This window comes from Lissotriton vulgaris, chromosome 3_1 (assembly GCF_964263255.1).
Source record: "Lissotriton vulgaris chromosome 3_1, aLisVul1.2, whole genome shotgun sequence".
In the NCBI taxonomy this organism is placed as follows: domain Eukaryota; kingdom Metazoa; phylum Chordata; class Amphibia; order Caudata; family Salamandridae; genus Lissotriton; species Lissotriton vulgaris.
Window position 1 is genome coordinate 187544986 of NC_141689.1, and position 21417 is coordinate 187566402.

Here is a 21417-nt window from a genome sequence, read left to right on the forward strand (position 1 = left end):
AAGTTCCTGCCTTCACTGGAATTGCAGCCCGCGTGGCCCTGCGCAGTGTCATCTCCTTCACTGTCCCAGCTGCTATTCCCTGCCTTTGGCGATGTCAGCAGACCCCCGCGGGACCGTCATACTCTTCTAAGCCGCCAAGTCAAGCTCCACAGTTGGGTGGCAGAAATTGCGGTTGCTGTCAGTCTGCGTAGCGGTCCTCGGCACCCGGCGCTCCAGCCACCTCTTGGCCGCCAGTTCCAGCTGCTCAATTGAGCAGTGCAGTCCTTGAGCGTGCTCTGCTAGTGGCTTATTCAAGCTCCCGAGTCCCGGTGGCAATTATCTTTAAGGTGCTGACGCTCCCCAGTATGGCCTTTAACCACCCAGTGCGCCAGCCACCTCTTGGCTGCCCCAGTTGTGTAGCGGGATCGGGCAGTGCTGCCCCCGGAGTGTGGTTTTGCTGAGGCGCCGAAGATCTTCGAACTTCAGGGAACCTTCTACGCTGCCCTGCGCTGTTTCTTAAAGATTGGTCTGTGTCACCGGGGTACTGTAGCCTCCGCTGGGTTATTGCATCGGCGACTGGCAGCATCCGCTGCATACCTGCCTCCAGTTCTAGCCGCCTCCTTCCGGCGCACCAGCTTTCCGCCTCCCTGACGTGCTTATTGGGCGTCCTCCTCCACGCCTTCCGCTGTCAGAACCGACCAACAGAGCTTAATTGACTCTGCCGTGGCTGAAGTAAGTTTCCTGCTCCTCCTCAGCGTGGATTCCTTGCATGGTATCTTAGTACTGGTGACTCTCTCTACTTCGTAGTCTGCTTAGAGAGGAGTTCTGTGGTTTGCATTTTCCATCGTTTAGCCAAGATTCCACTTGTGACTGTGATTGTGCTCATCATAGTATCTAGCGTTGGTGCCCCATTCTCCTGGATTATACAGCGGGCTATACTTGCTTTGTTAACGGAGTCGTTACGGAATACATTCTCCTCAAGACTATGCAGATTTGACTTTTCGTGTGGTGACTAATACATACTATTTTCCCTTTCTGGAGGCTGTGCCACCCACTGATATTACCAGACTTACAGCGCATAGTCTCACGTGGTTGCCACTAGACCTCTACCCTCTGTATTAATATTTGTGAAGGGAACTGTTTTTGACTTCCTCAGCCTGAGCCTCATACACTGCACTCGCCAGCAAGGTATACACATCATTCATCACCATTATTTCCACTGTATGTTGTCTTCCTTTACAATTTTCATTGGGTGATTTTCTTTTGTGAAGCATTCTTGTTTTCTTGCCGGTGTTCCTCCTTCACACCTGTGATCCTCACATCCTAGCATGGGCACAGCGGGGATAAGTCAACCTCCATCATTTTTAAATGAATGTGGGGAACCCGATATCCACTGGAAAGAGTGGACTAAATTATTCGAATCATACTTAATTGCCATGGGGGTGAAAGATTCTCTGCAATGCGTAAACAGCACATTCTTCTACATAACCTGGGGTATATGGTTGCAAGGTGTATGAGACCCTGCCAGAACTGGAATTAGAAGAGGATGAGGAACTGGATGCATATGAAATTAGCTTGGTAAAGTTAGGAACCCATTTTGGTGATAAAATATATGTCGTGCTAGAACGTCACTAATTTTTCAACTGATCTCAAGGCAAGAATGAATCGGATAAAAGCTACATTGCAGTGTTAAGAGGCCTCACCCAAAGGTGTGATTTTGGGGAACTCAATGACTCACTCATATGAGACCAGTTAGTAAGATGCACGAGTAACAGTCGTATTCAAGAAAAGTTATTGGCCAAGAATCCTACATTGGAGGAAGCTATTACCATTGCCCAATCTATTGAACACACTGCCAAATGCATGAAGGAGATAAAAGTAACCGAGGAAGTAGTGGCTTCAATACAGGTGGAGGAGCCTATCAGTAACGTTTTGAAAGTAAAAAATAAAAGGTATCCACCCAACAAACCTATAAAGGAACACGCAGGCCTCAAATGCTACAGATGTGGGAGCAATATCCATTTGGCCAACAGTCCATTGTGCACCGCACATAATGCTTATTGCAAGAAATGCAATATAAGAGGTCACTAAGCCAGAGTGTGTAGACACGGTGATAGCTGCCAAGTCAAAGCAGGTAATGTCGAGAGCGATGAACATCAGAAGTACATTTTTCAAGTGAAGAGTACATGTGGTGGTTCTGTTCCGGATTACCCAAAATGTAAAATATCACTCAATAACAAATCAATAGAAATGTTTTCAGACTCTTGTTCACCATTTACCTTGTTGAACGTAGAAGATTACAATAAATTCCTGCGAGATCAATGTGCCAACATAATGAAACCAGATATTTCTCTGCAAGGTTACACCAAAGATCCTATTCCCCTGGTAGGAATGTTTGAAGCACAAATAAACTTTGAAGGAAGGTCCGCTGTAGGAAAAGTGTATCTGGTGAGTGAAGGTTCGAACCTTCTATGGTGGAAACACCAGAAGGAGCTGGGCATCATTCTTGATCCCAACAACAGAGAACAGGTCATCCTAGAGGAGAAGTCTGACCCAGGGAACACCCTTTGTGACAAATTCCTGCATCTATTTTCTGATGTGGGGCTTTTGAGAAAATACCAACATAAAATAAAGGTCAAACTCGGTACCAAACCTGTTGTTCATAAAACTCACCAAGTTCCCCTCCTTTTGAGACAGCCTCTGAACGTCGAACTAGACAAACTGTGCCATCTATGGGTCATTCAACCCATTGATTCATCTGAGTGGCTTGCACCCATTGGTATCGCTTCAAAGGCTAACGGAGAAGGCTTCCGCCTTTGCATTGACTTACAAAGCCTTAACGAGAATATTTGGGTTGAGAGATTCCCCCTCCCCAATATCAATGAAATGCTGAGCAAATTCTTCTTCGTTATCGATCTTTCCATGGCCTACTATCAGGTTGAACTACACCCGGACTCAAGATCCTTGACCGCCTTCTCGCCCCCTTTGGGGACTTATATGTTCAGGAGGATGCCATTCGGCCTTGCTTCAGCGGACCCTGTTTTTCAAAAGATGATGCAGCAAGTGCTTGATGGCATTCCGAACAGTATGTGTTTTCAAGACAATGTTTTAGTCTTTGGGGCAACGGATCAAGAGCACGATGCGGTGTTCAGAAAAGTTTGTGCCAGATTATCTGAGGCAGGGTTAACTGTGAAGCAGGACAAGTGCAAGGTAAAGGTAATTGAAGTAGATTAACTCGGACATAAAATCTCACATGAAGGGATCAGACCTAAACACAGTCTAATTCAAGCAGTGAAAGAGGCATCATTCCCCTCCAATAAAGAAGAACTCAAGTTGTTCTTAGGCCTGATTGAGTACATGGCAAAGTTCATTCCACTGTTTTCTGAGAAGTGTGAGAGTTTACGAGAACTCTTGAAGGCTAAACAAGAATTTAAGTGGGAGGAAAAACACTATGAAACTGTAAACAGGTTAAAACAAGAAATTGAGTAACCTGCTCTTGGCCCCTTTGACCATAAAAAGAAAACTATTTTAAGCACAGATGCCTCTAACAAAGGCCTTGGAGCCACCCTATCACAGAAAGGGGAAGAAGATGAGACCATCATAGCATTTGCTTCCCGCACCTTGAGTCAGGCAGAACGGAACTATTCCGTAATCGAGAGAGAAGCCCTAGCATGCTATTGGGCCATTAATAAGTTTACATTTTTTCTTTGGGGGACAAAATTCACGGTCCGTACAGACCATAAACCCTTAACGTACATTTTTTCAGCTAAACAAGCACATTGCAATTCACAGAGAATAGCCGAATGGGTTCCGGGACTAAAGAATTTTTGCTTTAAGGTTGAATACAGGCTGGGACAGGAAAATGTGGTGGCAGATTACCTATCAAGGTCACCTCTTTCGACTAACCACCAGGAAGATCCTTTGGATGCTCCTATCCTAACCATCCAATTTCCTTCCCTCACCAAGGAGGAATGGGACGATGGAATGAAGAAAGATTCTAAAATGAACTCTGAAAAACTTAATAATCAATGGCTGGCCAGAGAAATGCTATGACGTCTCGGATGACATGAAGGAATTTTGGGATGTAAAACATGAACTCTTAATGACGACAGGATCTATCGCAACAAGAAAGTTGTCCCAACTTCAGCCCTCAGAGACATAATAATAGACCTTGCCCATGAGGGTCATTTGGGCAGAAGTATTACTAAATCCAAAGTTAAGAATAGTTTTTGGTTCCCAAAACTGGACTCAATGGTGGAAGTGAAAGTCAAGGAGTGCATCAGTTGCGCTAAAAGCGATAAAAATAAAGTCTTGCACAAAGTTCCTCTGTCTCCAGTTGAAGTACCCGAAGTACCATGGACAAAACTCGCGATGGACATAATTAGTCCTATGGAGGCTTTAGGACCACAAAAAAGATTTATGTTTGTCCTGGTAGACTACACCTCACACTGGGTAAATGTCAGATTCACATCTACCAATACTACCAACAATCTCATAATGTTTTTGAAATCTGTCTTCTGCTTCGAATGGATACCTGCAGTCCTGGTAACCGACAATGGGGTGCAGTTTACCTCGGAAGAAATGAAAACATTTCTTAAGGACTTAAACATCAAACATGAGAAAACTGCACTCTATTGTCCCAAAGCAAACGGCTTAGCGGAAAGGACCAACCGCATGATCAATGAGCATATTCAACTGGAGATCTCCAATGGCTTTAAAATAGATGATTCCTTCAGAAATTGCTTATGGGCCTACCACACAGCACCTAATCTCGCCAGCGGAATCTCCCCTTTCGCGGCCTTAAGGGGAAGAGAGCCTGGAACCAAACTGAACCCCCTCTGTCTAGATGGGGGAAAAGCGGTGGTAAACAACAGCAAGGATAGCCAACAAAAAGTTCAACAGCATCAAGCCAATTACAAAAATGGGTATGACCAGAAACATGGATGAAGGATCTAAACCTCAAAGTTAACAACCCAATTGTAGTAAAGAAACCCACTCATGCTCCGGTCGGACAAAGCTAATTTATTCCTCCTCAGAACGTAAGAAAAACTGGGGAAAATGTGGTGCAGCTGGATGATGGGCATACATGGAGTGGGAATAGACTTGCCACGACCAATTAATGCTATTAGACTTATTCCTCTTACTGTCGTTGTTATATCCCATGGGTATGGAGGTGTGTTGTATTTTCTCTCCTTTTTCCTTCCCCTTGGTACCTTCCACCCACCCCCCTCCTCCTTACCTGTTAGTATGCCCGGGAGTTCAAGTTAGAATATTGGCGATGTCAGCAAAGCTGAGAGTGGATGACTAGAATAAACAGCGCTCAACAATTTTTCCAGTTTCTGAGTGAATTATTTTTCTACTTACAACAGATACCCATTTTCGTGAAAGCTGCGCTAAACGTTTCCATCCAGCCGGACTACTGTGCGCCACTAACAGAGATTTAAAATATATGGACTTGAGTTATTTGGGTTGTTTATGTTCTTATCCTTTATACAGATATCTATTCCCAAGAAGTTGTGTTTTGAAAGTCACTTCAATGATGCAAAAGAAGATTAGTTGCCCTGTCATGTCACTTCCTATGAGGCGACTTCCTGTGATGACACATCAGCTGCAAATTAGAGGGCGCTCGTCTCTTTCATTTTGCCCAGGGCCCCAAAATTCCTAGGGCCCGCCCTGTTGTGCAGTTTCTACTGGTACATTGAAATATCTTGAAGGGAGCTCCGAGAATCATCAATACTTCTCCTTCAACCTGCCTCCTGGATATGGGAACAGATTGAAGTGTGGTTGTGGGCATGTAGAATAAATGAAATAAAATCACCAATAAGCAGCTAGTAATATGCTGCAAAAATATGTTATTAGCAGTGCAATGTACATTACTTTCAAACTCGGTTGTAGTTCAGAATGTGTGGTATCATTTCACAGAGATTCCTTGTTCTAGGTAATACATTTTAGTCATGCACAATATAAACACAATCTCAAGGAAATATAGCGCAAAAGAGCTGAAAAGCATGTTGATTATGTCAACATAAGTTATACATCTGGCCTGTGACCTGCCTTTTACACTGCCTGCTGGCACTGGCAGCCCACATTGTGACATTATTACTCAGCTGTAATAAGTTCTTATAGTAAATTAGTAATGTCATTTTCATATTACAGTTGTCTAGTGGTTTTACAACAAAACAGTTATAAATACATTGGAGACTGGCGTTCATACATATATTCCAGGTGTGTATCCATTATGGAAGGCCTTATGTCTGGCTTTAGGCTTCTGTTTATTATAATCAGCATGCTAATCTCAGAAGAGTCATCAAGGAGGGATTCGTAATGTGAAAGACATTAAGATGAAAGATACAGTTTTTCATTTAGGTGAATAGGCAGCAAAGGTTGCATAGATGCTAACCATGGTTTAACATTAAAAATGTATATTTAAGTTATTTACCCAGATGAACAATAATCCCATGGGAATGAGAAGTTCCCCCAACATCCAAAAGTCAGAAGATAAAAAAAACATTCAAAACCATCCTTGCATCCCTGTTGACATGCCAAGTAACTTTTAATGGGGAAGCCTTTCACGGACCTGTATGTAAGTGCCATGCTGTTCCCATTGCTTACAATGTTAAGATGTCCGTTATATCCATCATGATTGAGCTTTTCTAACCTGCTCATCCTCTTACTTTTCAGAAATCACCAAAGTCGACAACTCAAAGACACCTCTGCCAAAAGAACCAAACTTGTGGTTAGGTCCCAAGTTACCTGACTGGAAGGTCGCGACACCAGACGACCCCTGCTGTAGGAGCCGGTGGCCTGACCAAAGGCCTCCACAGGTAAAACGTTTGCCATTATGCAAATCTTATATGTATCTGACAGATAAGGGTTAAAGCTTTAGATGAGTGCATTAGGAAGATATTGGCTTTTAGTGATGCACCAGTTCCCATTTAATCACCCCTATGATGTCATAACAATGATAAATCACTGTTAACACCCCTAACCACCAATAAAATGTTTCCTTCCCATATTTTGCCTCACCTCCAACAACTCTCCTGAGACTGTCACTTGCCAGAGATTCCACAGACCTGAGAGAACGGCGGATTGCAATGCATGCATGGCTAGGGTGACCAGGCGTCCTGGTTTTGCTAGGATGGTCCCCGTTTTTCACCAGACGTCCGGGCAGATTTCGAGAAATTCGGATCATGTCCCGGATTTTGGAAAAGGTCGACTAAAAACGGGGTTACAAAGCAGGTATAGCTAGCAGTTGTTTTAAGAAAGCAATTTAATTCACGGGCAAGCTACTAGGTTTAAAATTTGCATCTTATGTATGTTCTTACTGCCTGTTTTGTAATTCGCTGCTGAGGAGCGCAGTCATTCTGTGCGGTCGCTTGATGTAATATTATAGTCCTTCTTCTATTTTTGTGAAATGTCCCGGTTCTTTGCTTTAATTCTGGTCACCCTATACATGACATTACCACCCACAACCTACGATTCTCATAGGGCTTCACAAATCCACAGTAGACAACAGATCTTTGCTATCTTGGCTACAGCTTCATGTGGTGGAGCACTGGTGCTCCTTTGTATGGATCTGCTGCTTCCTTCTCTCAGAGAGGAACAGTGAAAGAGCACCACCAGGAGGTGCAGAAATGGCCTGAGGGAGGAGGACGAAGTATAAGAGTGAGGAATACCTCCAGGAAGTGGGTGCCAGGAAGCAGAAAAAATGGAAGGTTTTGCTACAAGTGGTTGCCAAAGAAAGGAAGACAGGATGCTCTAATGCACAGGTAATCTGTAAGAGGAGGGTCATATTTTGTATAGGTCCTGCATGACTCCTATCCAATTCCACAGCTGGCCATAGTAGTATGAGGGGGCTATATAAGCCTAAATTGTATAAGTCAAGACACCACAGATAAAGACATCTTCAAATCCACCCAAAGAGCTGCGACCAGGAGATATGGAACATCAACAGCACTGCTCTTGCAGACCACATTAGCACTGGCACAAAGAGCAGCAAGGAAATCTCCTCCATCATCAAGGATTTCACCATGCCTCCTTCCCCTTCCAGCAACATCACCTCCTTGCAAGATATCTGCAACAAGCTCTCAGAATTCTACTGTAAATAAACCACTTTCATACACGCTAACTGAGGCCCTTAACCAGATCCTGTCACCTTTGCAACTTAACTTAACTTGCTACCACAGCTGATGAATGAACCCTGACCTTGTGGCCATCACTACTGTCAAAAGTGCCAATACTAAGAAAAACAATTACTCAAGGGCCCCATCTCACCCTTTTCCCCACCACGCCTTGACACTTGGCAAAGCATTAACACTTATCCTTAATGCTGCTATCAACTCAGCCACATCTCTGGACACCAGGAACCGTACCACTGTCACACCCCTGCCCAAGATTCCATCTGCTGACCTAACTATGCTCTCCAACTACAGAACAATATCCCTTCCACCATACCTAGTCAAGTCTTGGAGAAAATCTTCAACTGATGCCTCACTGACAACTTCATCAACCACCAGCTAATGAACTCCAAGCAGTCTGCATTTGGTCCTAACTGCAGTACAGAAACAGCACTCATCACTGCCACAGACGATATCCACATTATCCTTAACAGAGGGGACACAGCAGGCAGCAGCCCCTCATTCTCCTGGACCTTTTTGAGGCATTTGACATAGTCCCCCACCCCATCCCCATCAGGCACCTACAAGAAATTGGCATTCAAGACCCACTCTCTCCTGGATCTACTCCTTCTTAATGGATAGAATGAATGGATAAAACACAAGATGTCAGCCTGACACCTTACACCTCATAATCCAGCAAACTCATAAGCAAAGCGGCTCATAGGTCATCGCTGAGCTCAACCCTCTTCAATGCATACATGATCAGTCTGTCTTACGACATCCATGCACGTGACATCAACATCCTCTCCAACGTTGACGATACACAACTCATACCCTCTCTCTCAGGCTAGACCCTCAACACAAGAAACAAGTTTATCGCCTGCTTGACCAAAGTCACAAGCTGGATGAAAGCTAACTGTCTCAAGCTTAACACTAACAAGACAGAAGTAGTGATATTCGACAAGAACACCATGCCATGGAACTTCAAACTAGGACCCACAACTACACCCAGGATCCACGCCAGGAACCTTGGAATCAATCATTGACACTAAACTGGACTTGACTGCACAAGTCAACACTGTCACTAGAGCCTGCTTCCACACCCTGAAAATACTAAAGAAGATGTTCAAATGTTTCCCAATCAACACCAAAATAACTGTTACTAATGCTGTAGTCACCAGCAAGTTGGACTACGGGATAACCAAGCTACTCACCAAAAGACGGTACAAAAGGGGGTGGTGATGGACGTAGCATCTGAATCAATCAAACACTCACACCCAGTCAAAAGATCTGGGTTTAATCCATCACCGTTCTTTAGCCCACTCTGCCACCCCAGTTCAGACATGGCTATATGCAAATCAGTCTGACCCTGTGCCTCATGGGAACAGTCCAGCCCGAACTGCCAAGCCATGTCTTCCCTGGACCGGAAACAAGCTTCCGAGGACCGTTTTCTGGCATTCCAGCCGTCTTCAGCCCGGCTTGCTTGAATCCAGTGGCAAAGTGAGCAAGGGACTCACGTCTGAGCATACCCTGCCACACTTGTGGCGGCCAAAAGCGGTACAAAAGTGGCTGGTGATGGACGGAGCATCTGAATCAATCAAACACACACACACAGTCAAAAGATCTGGGTTTAATCCATCACCGTTCTTTGGCCCACTCTGCCACCCCAGTTCAGACATGGCTATATGCAAATCAGTCTGACCCTGTGCCTCATGGGAACAGTCCAGCCCGAACTGCCAAGCCATGTCTTCCCTGGACTGGAAACAAGGTTCAGAGGACCGGTTTCTGGCATTCCAGCCGTCTTCAAGATTGATACCATTCTGGCTTGGGAGCCCCCCAAGACCCAGACAGAGGTGAGAGCCTTCTTAGGACATACCGGGTATTACAGACAGTTTGTCAAGGGATATGGCACCATCGTTGCCCCCTTGACAGAGCTGACTTCTAGGAATCAGCCCAGAAAAAGGAATTGGACCGAAGCCTGCCAAACTGCTTTTGATGCCCTGAAGACTGTCATGTGCACAGCACCAGTGCACAATGCACCCGACTTCTCCAGTGAGTTCATAGTGCAGACAGAAGCTTCAGAGCATGGTGTGGGAGCGGTACTCTCACAGATGACGGACGAGGGCTGGGACCAACCTGTAGCTTTCATTAGCCGGAGACTACTCCCCAGAGAACAGAGATGGAGTGCAATTAAAAGGGAAGCTTTTGCTGTGGTCTGGGCTCTGAAGAAGCTGAGGCCCTACCTGTTTGGACTCACGTCCGTGTTCAGGCAGACCATAGGCCCCCAGATGGTTGATGCAGATGAGGGGTGAGAACCCAAAACTGTTGAGGTGGTCCATCTCCCTACAGGGAATGGACTTCACGGTGGAACACCGCCCTGGCACAGAACACACCAATTGATGGTCTGTCCAGGTTTTTACATCTTAGTGAAGAGAACTCCCAAGAGGGTGGGTAGTTCTCCCCACTTTCAGCTGGAGGGGACACATGTTAGACCTGGCATCTTTGGCGTGGTTTCCCCCTATCTTTTTGCCTCTACCTCCTGTATTTTTGATGCTGTGCTGGATTTCGTTTTTGCTGGTTTAGATGCTTTGGGCACTTTGCCACTGCTGTTCAGTGTCAAAGTGCAAGTGCTCCCTGTGTAAATTGTTATGATGATTGGTTATCCCACATAAGTAGCCCTTAATTGGTGTCTCAGGCCTGCCACTGCAGTGCCTGTGTGCAATCAAACTGCCATGTCCTCCTGATCAGTGTCCCCACTGGCCAGGCCTAACCCTTCCCTTTCTGTACACATTGGTCACCCCTATGGAAGGCCCAAGGTACCCCCTCGGGCAGGGTGCAGTGTATGTGAAAGGTAGAGCATGTACTTGTGCAGGTGAAATGCTCTGGTAGTGAATTACAGCCATTTTCGTTTTTAAAACCGTCTGTAATACCCAGTGAGTCCTAAGAAGGCTCCCACCTCTGTCTGGGTCTTGGGGAGCTCCCAAGCCAGAATGGTATCAATCTTGGCCTGTAGGGGCGCCACTTGGCCACTCCCTACCTGGTTTCCTAAGTACACCACAGATCCCTGCCCTATCTAGCACGTGCTGGCCTTGATAGTTAGACCTGCCCTTTGCAGAGCCTTCAACACTTCACAGAGGTGTTGCAAGTGTTCCTCCCACATGGAGCTGAACACAGCAATGTCATCCAGGTATGCAGCGCTGAATTGCTCCAGCCCGGTCAGTACCTGGTTGACCAGTCTCTGGAAGGTGGCAGGGGCATTCTTCAACCCAAAGGGCATGACTCAGAACTGGAAGTGCCGCTCTGGTGTGGAGAATTCCGACCTCTCTTTGGCCCCATCAGTTAAGGTAATCTGCCAGTACCCAGAATTTAAATCAAACGTACTGAGGTACCGGGCAGCTCCCAACCGATCCACAAGCTCTTCAGCTCTGGGGATGGGGTGTGGGTCAATCTTGGTGACCGCATTGAGCCCACGGTAGTCCACACAAAACCGGAGTTCTGGAGTGGCCCCGGGCACAGCAGCTTTTGGGACTAAGACCACTGGGCTAGCCCAGGGGCTGCTGGAGGGCTCAATTACTGCTAGCGTCAACATCTTGGAAACTTCTTCTTTGATGCTGGCCCTGACCTTGTCAGCTACCCTGTAAAATTTCTGTTTCACAGGCAATTTATCTCCAGTGTATATATCATGGATGCACCAATTGGTGACACCTGGGGTCAGGGAGAACAGGGAGGAAAACTGACCCAACATCTGGCAACAGTCCCTTTGCTGCTCTGAGGTCAGGCTGGGCGAGAGAACAACACCATCCACTGAACCTTCTTGCTCCTCCGCTGCCAGGAGATCAGGGAAAGGATCACTATCATCTTCCCCTCCAGCATCTGTAGCCATGAGCATTGTCACTTCAGACCTCTCAAAGTGGGGTTTGAGGCGGTTCACATGCAAGACTCTCAGGGGCTGCCTGAGAGTCTTCAAGTTAATCAGGTAGGTTACTTCGCTCTTGTGCTCCACCACCTCATATGGCCCAGTCCACTTGTCTTGGAGCGCGCAAGGCTCCACTGGCACCATCACCCACACTTTCTGCCCAGGTTGAAATTCGACCAGAGTGGTATTCTGGTCGTACCATCTTTTCATTTCTTCCTGGCTAGCTTCCAGGTTCACCTGAGCGAGCTTCCTGAAGCGTTGTGTCTGGTTGCGGATGGCGAGCACATAGCTGAACACATCCTGGGTTTTTTTTCCACGGGATTTCTCCCAACTCTCCTTCACCAGTGTAAGAGGTCGTCTAACAAGGTGGCCATACAGGTGTTCAAAGGGACTGAACCCTAAGGACTTCTGAGGCACCTCCCTGTAGGCAAACAACAGACATGGTAAAGAGACGTCCCACTTCCGTCTCATGGGTTCCGCTAGGCCCATAATCATACCTTTGACGGTGCGGTTGAACCTTTCAACCAACCCGTTTCTTGAGAGTGGAAAGGAGAGGTGAACTTATAAGTTACCCCACACTCCTCCCACAGAGATTTCATGTACCTAGAGATGAAGTCGGAGACCACCTCTCTGGGGAACCCCACTCGGGAAAGATCCCCATCAATGCACGGCCCCCCACGGGTGCTGTGATTGTCCTGAGAGGGACTGCTTCCGGGTACCGGGTGGCATGGTCCACCAAGACCAGTATGAACCTGTTGCCTAAGGCTTTCTTGGGGTCCCCACGATGTCAATGCCCACCCACTTGAAAGGGGTGCTCACCACAGGAAAGGGTTGGAGGGGTGCCTTGCACTTCATTCAAGTCTTGCCACTGGCCTGACATGTTTGGCAAGATCTGCAAAAGGCACCAACGTGCTTCTTCATCTTGGGCCAGTAGAAGTGGGTGACAATCCTGTGATGGGTCTTGTCTTGCCCCAGATGTCCTGCAAGAGGCACGTCATGAGCCAGACCCATTAGGAAGTTCCTGAAGCGCGCGGGTACCACCAGCACACAGGCTGCACCGGGCTCAGCAAACCTAGGCTCACTATATAACAACTCATCTTCCCAGTAGATGTAGTGATCTCTGGACGCTCCACCTGCTGCCTGGTCTTCAGCCTGTTGCCGCACACCAATGAGAGAAGGGCACTCTTTCTGCTCCTTGCAGAATTCCTCCCTGGAGGGCCCATCTTCTTGCTGCCAATGGGTCAGCTCAAGCAGGTCGCCCAGCTCGGCCACCTGTTCCCCTGTAGGTTCCAGGGCATCCCTCTCAGGTTCTGCTTCTTCCTGGACCGTGGGAACGGCTGGGGCTGGTTTCCCGCGCCCCCTGCCCTTTCCTCTCCTGGCAGGTCTCTGGGCCACTGTTTCAGGCTGAATCACCCCTACTGACTGTCATAGCACGCGTGGTCGCACAGATCCACGCAGGCAAACCCAACATCTCCAAATGAGTTCTGTGTTCTACATCCTTCAATGGAGAACTCTCCAGGTCATTACCTAGCAGACATTCTACAGGCAAGGCATCACTGACAACAACTTCCAAGAGACCAGAGACCCCACACCATTCAAAGGAACACGCGCCAACTTGAAGAGGCGCACTGAGCTTTCAGCTGCCACTACAGGGCGGAGCACATCAGGAATGACCTGCTCTTCAGACACCCACTGACACCTCACAGATGTCACGCTGGCTCCTGTGTCTCTGAGCTTCTATCTCTCTCCCATTGATGGTCACCTTCTGCCCGTATTTCTTAGTGTTAGGGTGCAGTAAGGTTTCCTGGACCATCTCTTGGTCTCCTAAAGAGACATGGGTCATAACTGCCAGTCCCTCCTCCCCACTGGAAATCAATCCCCGCCCAAAGCTGCACTTGCTAACCCTGGGGCTGGAGCACCAGTGGGTGCTGGATTGTTCTTGGGACATTTAGGAGCTAGGTGGCCCACCTCATTGCAGTGACCCCTGTTGCCCCTGTTGTCTCTGTTGTCCCGCATGCCCCTGGAGGGACATGGCTGTCTAGGTCTGGGGGGTTGGGATTCCTTTCCCTGGGAACTATTTTGAGGCCCTTGCAAGAACTCCTTTTGGTTATCCTTGTCCCCCCCACTCTTCTGCTGGGGACCCTGCCCACCTTTGGCTGTGGTACCCACAATTCCTCTGTGGACCCTATTACTGGTCCAGCCGTCCGCCTCCTTAGCAAGCTTAATGGGGTCGGTCAGCTTGCTGTCTAAAAGATGCTGGCGCAGCTCGGGAACACAAAGACTACTCAAACGCTCCCAATTAATTAAATGCAACAACCACTTATAATAAGTTACTTTGCTGCCCTTCATCCAACCTTCCATTGCATGTGAGTACAAATTCACACACTCCATCCAAGTCTCAGACTCTCTCTTCTTAGAGTTCCTAAACTGCAGTCTGTACGTCTCTGGAGTAAGTCCAACCTGAGACATAAGGCCTCCTTCATATTGGGGTAGGTCATGGTACCTGCTAATTCTAAGGGCTCTAGAGCACTCCTCCCAGAAGCCTCAACATTTTTCCACAGGCCCGCCCCCCAATGCTGTTCAGGCACACCATTCATTCTCAATGCAATCTCATAAGAAGTAAACCAGGCATAAATATTCTCACTCCTATGGTAATTCTGTACCAGACCCTTGGGAATATATACTTTACCCCCCTGCACTGGCTGTGCACTGCCACCATTTGAACTGGAATCCTCCTCCTTGCCTTTAAGATCCAGTTCTCTCATGCTCAACTCGTGAGCCAGAAGCTATTTCTTTTCCTCCAGGGCACGGGCATTTTTGCTCTCCTCCACCGCCCTCTCTACTTTCAATTGCTTCATTTTCGTCCTCATGACTTCCAAGTCATTTTCTCTCACTCTTTGATTTTCTTGTAACTCTTCTTGGGTGAAGCCCCTACTGGAATGGTTGCTGCCAGGCCTTGAGCCTGTTTTGCTCACGGGCAGATCTGTGGTTTGAAAACCATTCCCTCCATTTACATTATTTCCCTCTTGGGCCTCCCAATGGGCCTTCAAGATTCTCTGCAACTCCTCCTTCCGGTGGCCCGTCTTCAAGGGGCACTCAAGTTGGTTGCAGAATTGACTAAGCTGTGTAACTTTGTAGGAATACAAATCCTCAATGCAAAACTCCAATTCTGCCTCCTCCACACTGGGTGCTTTTCCATTCACAGACATGATGCTTAGAAGAGTTACTCAAAAATAGAAGCAACCAAAAACAAACAGTAGTATGCAGTGGCGTAGTGGTCTGCACTCACTAGTATGTACACCAATCACTGTGGGTCTAGTACAAATACAAGTTCAAATCCCACCGCTGACCAACAATGTTAGAACTGGGGGTCTGTACTTGGCAGAGGTAGGTACCACTGTCCAAATAGGGACCCTTGCTTCTATTCAGGGTATGGAGGAAACACTTTTTAGATAACCTCAGCTCACCCCCTTAGTAGCTTGGCACAAGCAGTCAGGCTTATCCAAAAGCAATGTGTAAAGTATTTGTACCAACACTCACAGATACACAGTGAAAACACCACAAACTGACTCCACAACAGTTTAGAAAAATAAAGGTATTTAATCTAAACTACACAAGACCAAAACGACAAAAATCAAACATACACAGTTCATGAATATGGTTGCGATAGAGTTCTTAAGGTTGCGATAAAATAATCCACAGTTGCGTGAAAAGTTCACAGTTGCGTCACGTTTTGCCAACAGTACCTTTTAAAAGCGACAAAGTTCCAAAGCAGAAGCTGGTGCGGTGGAAAAAAAAGCGATGCGTTGCTCCTGAGACCCCGGGGAGGCAATGCGACAAGCCCGCTGCAGCAGCGGGCGTGTTGTGACAAATCCGGTCTGTATGGGGAGGTAGGCGGACTTGTATGGATTCCGGTGCGTAGGTTCCGTAGTAAGTTTTCTCTCACAAAGGTACGGTGCGAGGATCTTTGGATTGCGACAATCTCTGGGGCGACGATGCGTGGATCAGCGGTGATCTCTCTCTCGCAGGTCCTCGATGCGATGGCTTCTGTGACGACACTCGCAGCGACCTTATACGGTCCTCAAACAAGCAGTGTGACGATCTTACACAGCGACGACAGGCTCTGCGTCGATACTCGCAGCAATGGTAGTCTTCCTGCATCGGTCTGGTGCGTCCCGCAAACGAAGGGTGCGACGGCAACAGGCGCTGCGACGATCTCGGCCTTCGAAGCGGCCGGAATTTCCTCACACTGTCTGGGATGCGCTCCACAAGCGAGCGAAGCGACAAAACTTGCAGAAAGTCTTTAAAAGCTTGGTTTCCAGCTTCCCAACACAGGTACAACTTCCAGAGGCACTACAACTGGCCCAAGCACTCTAGGAAGGACAGAACTCTCTCAGCTTAGTTCAGAGAAGCTGGGGGTGAAGTCCTTTTGTTCCTGGGACTTCAAAAACAGGGAGGCAGCTCTTCTCAGGCCCATGGAGATTCCTTCAAGCAAGGGGACACAGCACACAGCAAAGTCCTTCCCCTCTCCTTGGCCGCAAAGCAACAGCAGGTCAGTCCAGCAGAGCAACAGCAGGACAGTCTTCCTTCTTCAGTTTCAGCTTTCTCCTTGGCAGAGGTTCCTTCTTGATTCCAGTATGATCTAATTTTCTGTAGTCAGGGGTCCTGTACTTGTACCCCTAAAAGTCTTTGATCCCTTTGTGCAGGAGGGCTCTGAGCCCGGTCTGAACCAGTTCTGGGTGTTCCTTGAACACTTTGTTTTCCTGGCCTCTCCCTTCCTTTCAGGGAGAGGGGCAGGGTAGTCAGCCGCCCAGCAGGAGGTGGAGCTAGCATTGTGGAAGGCAGGCACAGCCCTATTCAGGCCCAGGTGCTATCCCCTCCCACCACTCAAGATGCAGATACAGTCATTCACCCTAGGGCTGACTCTGCGAGCCTCCTGGGGGCTCTCAGCCTCTGTCACTCTCAAACCAGACAGTCAATTCACAAACAGGCCAAGGCACCCAGAAAGGTCAGACAAGAGAACAGCAGCTTTCTAAAAGGGCTGCTCTCAAACACAGGATTTAAAAACAACCTTTCCTAAAAGATGTGTTACTAAATTCTGAGTTCAGGGATGCCAGACTTTTATGTCCTATCTTGCTCCTATGGGAAGATATGCTGGTAGCCACTGTAGCCAGCATTCCCCATGATAGCATATGGGGCAAGATAGCATGCTCTACCTTCACATACACTGCACCCTGCCCAAGGGGGTACCTTCGGCCTTCCATAGGGGTGACCAATGTGTACAGAAAGGGAAGGGTTAGGCCTGGCCAGTGGGGACACTGGCCAGGAGGACATGGCAGTTCACAGACTGCACACAAGCACTGCGGTGGCTGGTCTGAGACGGCATTTTAGGGCTACTCATGTGGGTGGCACAATCAGTGCTGCAGGCCCACTAGTAGCATTTGTTATCAATAGCCCTGGCACACTCAGTGCACTTTACTAGGGACTTCTGGGTGACACAAATATTCCAATCATGGATAACCAAACATCATAACAATTTACACAGGGAGCACTTGCACTTTGACACTGAACAGCAGTGGCAAAGTGCCCAAAGCATTTAAACCAGCAAAAACGAAAAGTAGCACAGCATCAAAAATACAGGGAGTAGAGGCAAAAAGATAGGGGGAAACCACACCAAAGATGCCAGGTCTAACACATTTATTTTTATATTTTTTTTTATACCAAGAACTTTATTCTAAGGTAAGTACTTTTTAAGATATGATTTTTTAAAGTTCACAAAATAACACTCTCTTGGGCGCAACTAAGCACCATAGAAGTCTGTGGGAGAAAATAGGAAAATGCATATAAAATCATACCGTTTGTTCACCTTCTGGATTTAAGTAAGTAGCAAGACTAGGTCCAATATTCCACCAGTAGACTGTCGGGTGCTTCCCGGATTCGGCCAAGAGCAAGATGCCGAGGTTGCTGGTAGCAGCTGCTATGGGGGAGGGGGCGATCAGAAAACACACTGCACAAGGGGACTTAAAGGTAAGTCCAAGGGGTCCCACTCAAGGGAGCAGATCACAAGGGCCTCAGGACCATGGGAGCACAGCTGGTTCGTTAATATCCAGACCAGGTGGGCAGGTTGCAGAGCAGATAGGTCAGCAGGGCGGCATGCATGAAGATGTCTTAGCGGTCAGGGTCAGGCTGATTGCACAGATCATTCTGGGATCACTGGCCATTCACAGAGTGGGTCTCAGGGGTATTTGCCTTCCGTAATGGGTGCTTGCTTCCTGAGCAGTTGGAGTCTTAATTGGACTCTTTGTCTCAGTGCAGGTGGCAGGGGGTCTGGTACCCCAGGTATTGGTGCAGCATTGCTCCGGTAGGCCCTAGTGTCTTCACACTCATTGGGTAGACAGATCTGACCTTCTGGATCTGATGCACCTCTTTTTACTTGGATCCTGCATTGGAGATGCCAGGGAGCACTAAGTTGGTATACCAGACTCTGCAGGTTTGATGACTGCTGACTGCAGGGGAATTCTCTGATGATTGTTGAAGGACTGGAGGTGCTGTGCGGTTCCTGGAGGCCTCACATTTGCAGGGCAAGACAGCACACTAGGAAGGTGCAGTCCTGTGACAAACAGGCAGGGTTTCGCACCAAACGTCTGCCGCAGATCTTCGGTTCTTGGGTCAGGAGATCTTCTTTGTTTGTGTCTTCTTTGTATCCGATGAATTTAAGTTCAGGGTTCAAGGGTGCAACCTAAATACTACATCTAGGGGTGTTTAAGGTAGGGACATGTAGTAGTCAATGCACAACTTACCTTTAGGGTGTCTATACCCTCAAGTGGTCATCTGCTTAAGGAGTCCTACCACATTGTATGTTCTGTGATTAATATTAGGCGCCTTGAATAATCCTTACTTTGTTTGTGATTATAAGGAATAATAACTTACGCGCTATAAGGACTACCTTGGTTGTGATACTCCACTCAAACTGAGGAGTGGGTATTGACAGAAAATTGATTGTGTTCTTCTTTTTTCTTTTTGTTTAGGGTACACTGTTGTATATATAATGTATATATTGCAATTATAGGTCTTTTGTCTTTTGTCTACTGTATATATTTTGGCCACCTTGTCTTGGGATTCATAACATTGTCCTTCTTAATTTATATCATTTAATGACGACAGAAATAACTGTAGAAAACAGGATAATACACTGTATCCTGTTTTGAAGTAGTCCATGCTTTATTGATTCCTCAGTACCACTTATTCTACTTTTTCATCCCCGTGATGCTCCTTGCCCAGGTATGGGATGGTAATTTGGGCAGAACCCCTGTTTATTACGTAGTATACCCTCAAGTGATCACATCCTGCGGAAAGGGGCACTACCCTAGCCCTGATAGATTAATTCCTGCCTTCTCAAGATGGAGGAATTTGAAAAGTAGTGTCCACATCACCTGCCCCACCTTAGGGGTGGTGCTAATTGAATGTGGGCACACCTCCTAATCTAACTAATTTTCCTCTTGTCCTCCTGCCAAATGTGGAGCCGGACAGGGGGGTTGGAATCCTCCACAATCTGGAGATGCCTGGGCTGCATTTCAAAGGCGGCATTAGTGTTGCTTCCTCCTGCCCTCTCCCATCGTTGCTTGTTCATCTCCTTCTGCTTCTCTGCTTGACCCTACCCCCACTACCTCCTTCTTCAATGTTGATTTTATTTATTTTATGTACGATCTGATGGTATTGGTGTGCTCGTTCTGTCCTCTGTCTTGCCATAGTCTCCTTGTACACATACAAACATACCACTAAAATGCAGTTCCATGTACATAAACAAATGCATTTTGTAAAAAGTTGTTAAAACATGAAGAGCAATGGTTTATTTGTTGTTCACGATCCAATGGTATTGGAGCGTTCACTCTCTCCTCCGTCTTGCCATGGGCCTGGTCAATGTGAATGTCCTGCAGCCATTTTGTCTAGAAGCACATCTGCTTCTCAGCATTGCTGAAAGTCACTGAAAAAAGCGCTATGATGAGGTCAGTGCAGGCCATGTCATAGTGCTTTTAGTGTTCAGTGGGGCAGGACAATAAACTGAGCATTGGGGGCAAAGATACTGGGCGTCGGCCAATACTTTTCTGTTTTAGACGGCCTACCAAGCCAGATGTTCTGTCACTGTGTCATTACAATTCTTTTTTTTTTTAAATCTTTTTATTTAACATAGCTCGTAGTACTATAACACAGTAGACAGTGTTCAAGAAGCAGATTAGAAAATAGCTTTGTGGTGAACAAAAATAGCACATCAGCACACAAGTGGGTTATACAATTACCTGATTACTCCACGGACTCCCCCCTCTCGATCCTCTGTATTTTCGCCTGGGTGTTATTACAATTCTTAAAATAAATTGCCAAAAGCGACCCATGTAAATGATCTGATCCAGCATAGAACATAGACAGAACCCCTCATCCCTAAACATACAAACACTATCTGTGCCATAATGCCTAAAGTTTAAAAGTTTGTCAAAAGAGGAATTGCTTGTTAACTTTCCAATATTTATTACTAATGCTAATAAACTGTGGTTTATTTGATTTTTGTGATCTGTTTCTTGCACAAATGAAGAAATGAAATGTATAAAATTCACGATATACTGTCATTGTGTGCGCACATCAAAAGCAAGACGCTGGGATTTCCTTCACCAAGAAACTTTTGCAGCCCATCCTGAGCCCTGTATATTTTTTTGTCCTGACAAATGGCTGCATCTTGAATAATAAAACTGGCTTACCAAAAGCAGGATCTTCCACCCCTCCCAAATGAAAGCAATACATTAAAGCCACTGTGTCAGGACATAAACAACAAGCTTTTGCAATGCAATAGGTCTCACATTAACGCAGGTTTGAGCTATTGGTATTGTAGGTTACATTGCCTTTTATTTATGTTTTGGTTTTTAAAACATAAATAAAAGTCATTGGCATTTACAATGCCAAAAGGTCAAACTTGCATAAATGCAAGACCTATTGCATTGCAAATGCGTGTTGTTACCGAAAAGCCCTTTCCACAGTGCATACTGGCTCCTTTAACGTTACTCACAAAAACAAAAAAGGAATGCTAATCTTCCTGCACAGCTTGAGTTTGAGCCCGGGAAGGACGTAGATGAATTTTAGGAGTGGGAGGAGGAGGAAGAGCTTGGGAGGGCTGGTGTTGAAAGAAACTGGGACCCCGGATGGAAGAAAATTTACAGAATTCAGCTGTTGCTGGTTTAGGGACTGATGGGAGGAAGAATTTATCGTAGTGCTCGGTGGGGGTTGAGAGTGTGGTAATTGTTTTTTCTGTGCAAATTGCCTGTATAAAGTGTTTAAATAAAGTGCAAAATCAATTTCTCTATCAAGAGGCTGCGGTTTTCCTGGACCCTAAGATTAATTGACCAATTCATCTTCCAC

At 46.7% G+C, this 21417-nt stretch overlaps 1 protein-coding gene across 1 annotated transcript in view; it reads left to right on the forward strand.

The window, feature by feature from the left end:
• The first annotated feature begins 650 nt into the window (after positions 1-650).
• Positions 651-21417, forward strand: part of LOC147726190 (uncharacterized) — a 606971-nt gene continuing 586204 nt past the window's right edge. The window contains exons 1-2 of the mRNA XM_086960284.1: positions 651-711; positions 6661-6803. The gene's annotated coding sequence lies outside the window, so the exon portion shown is untranslated. The remainder of the gene's footprint in view (positions 712-6660; positions 6804-21417) is intronic.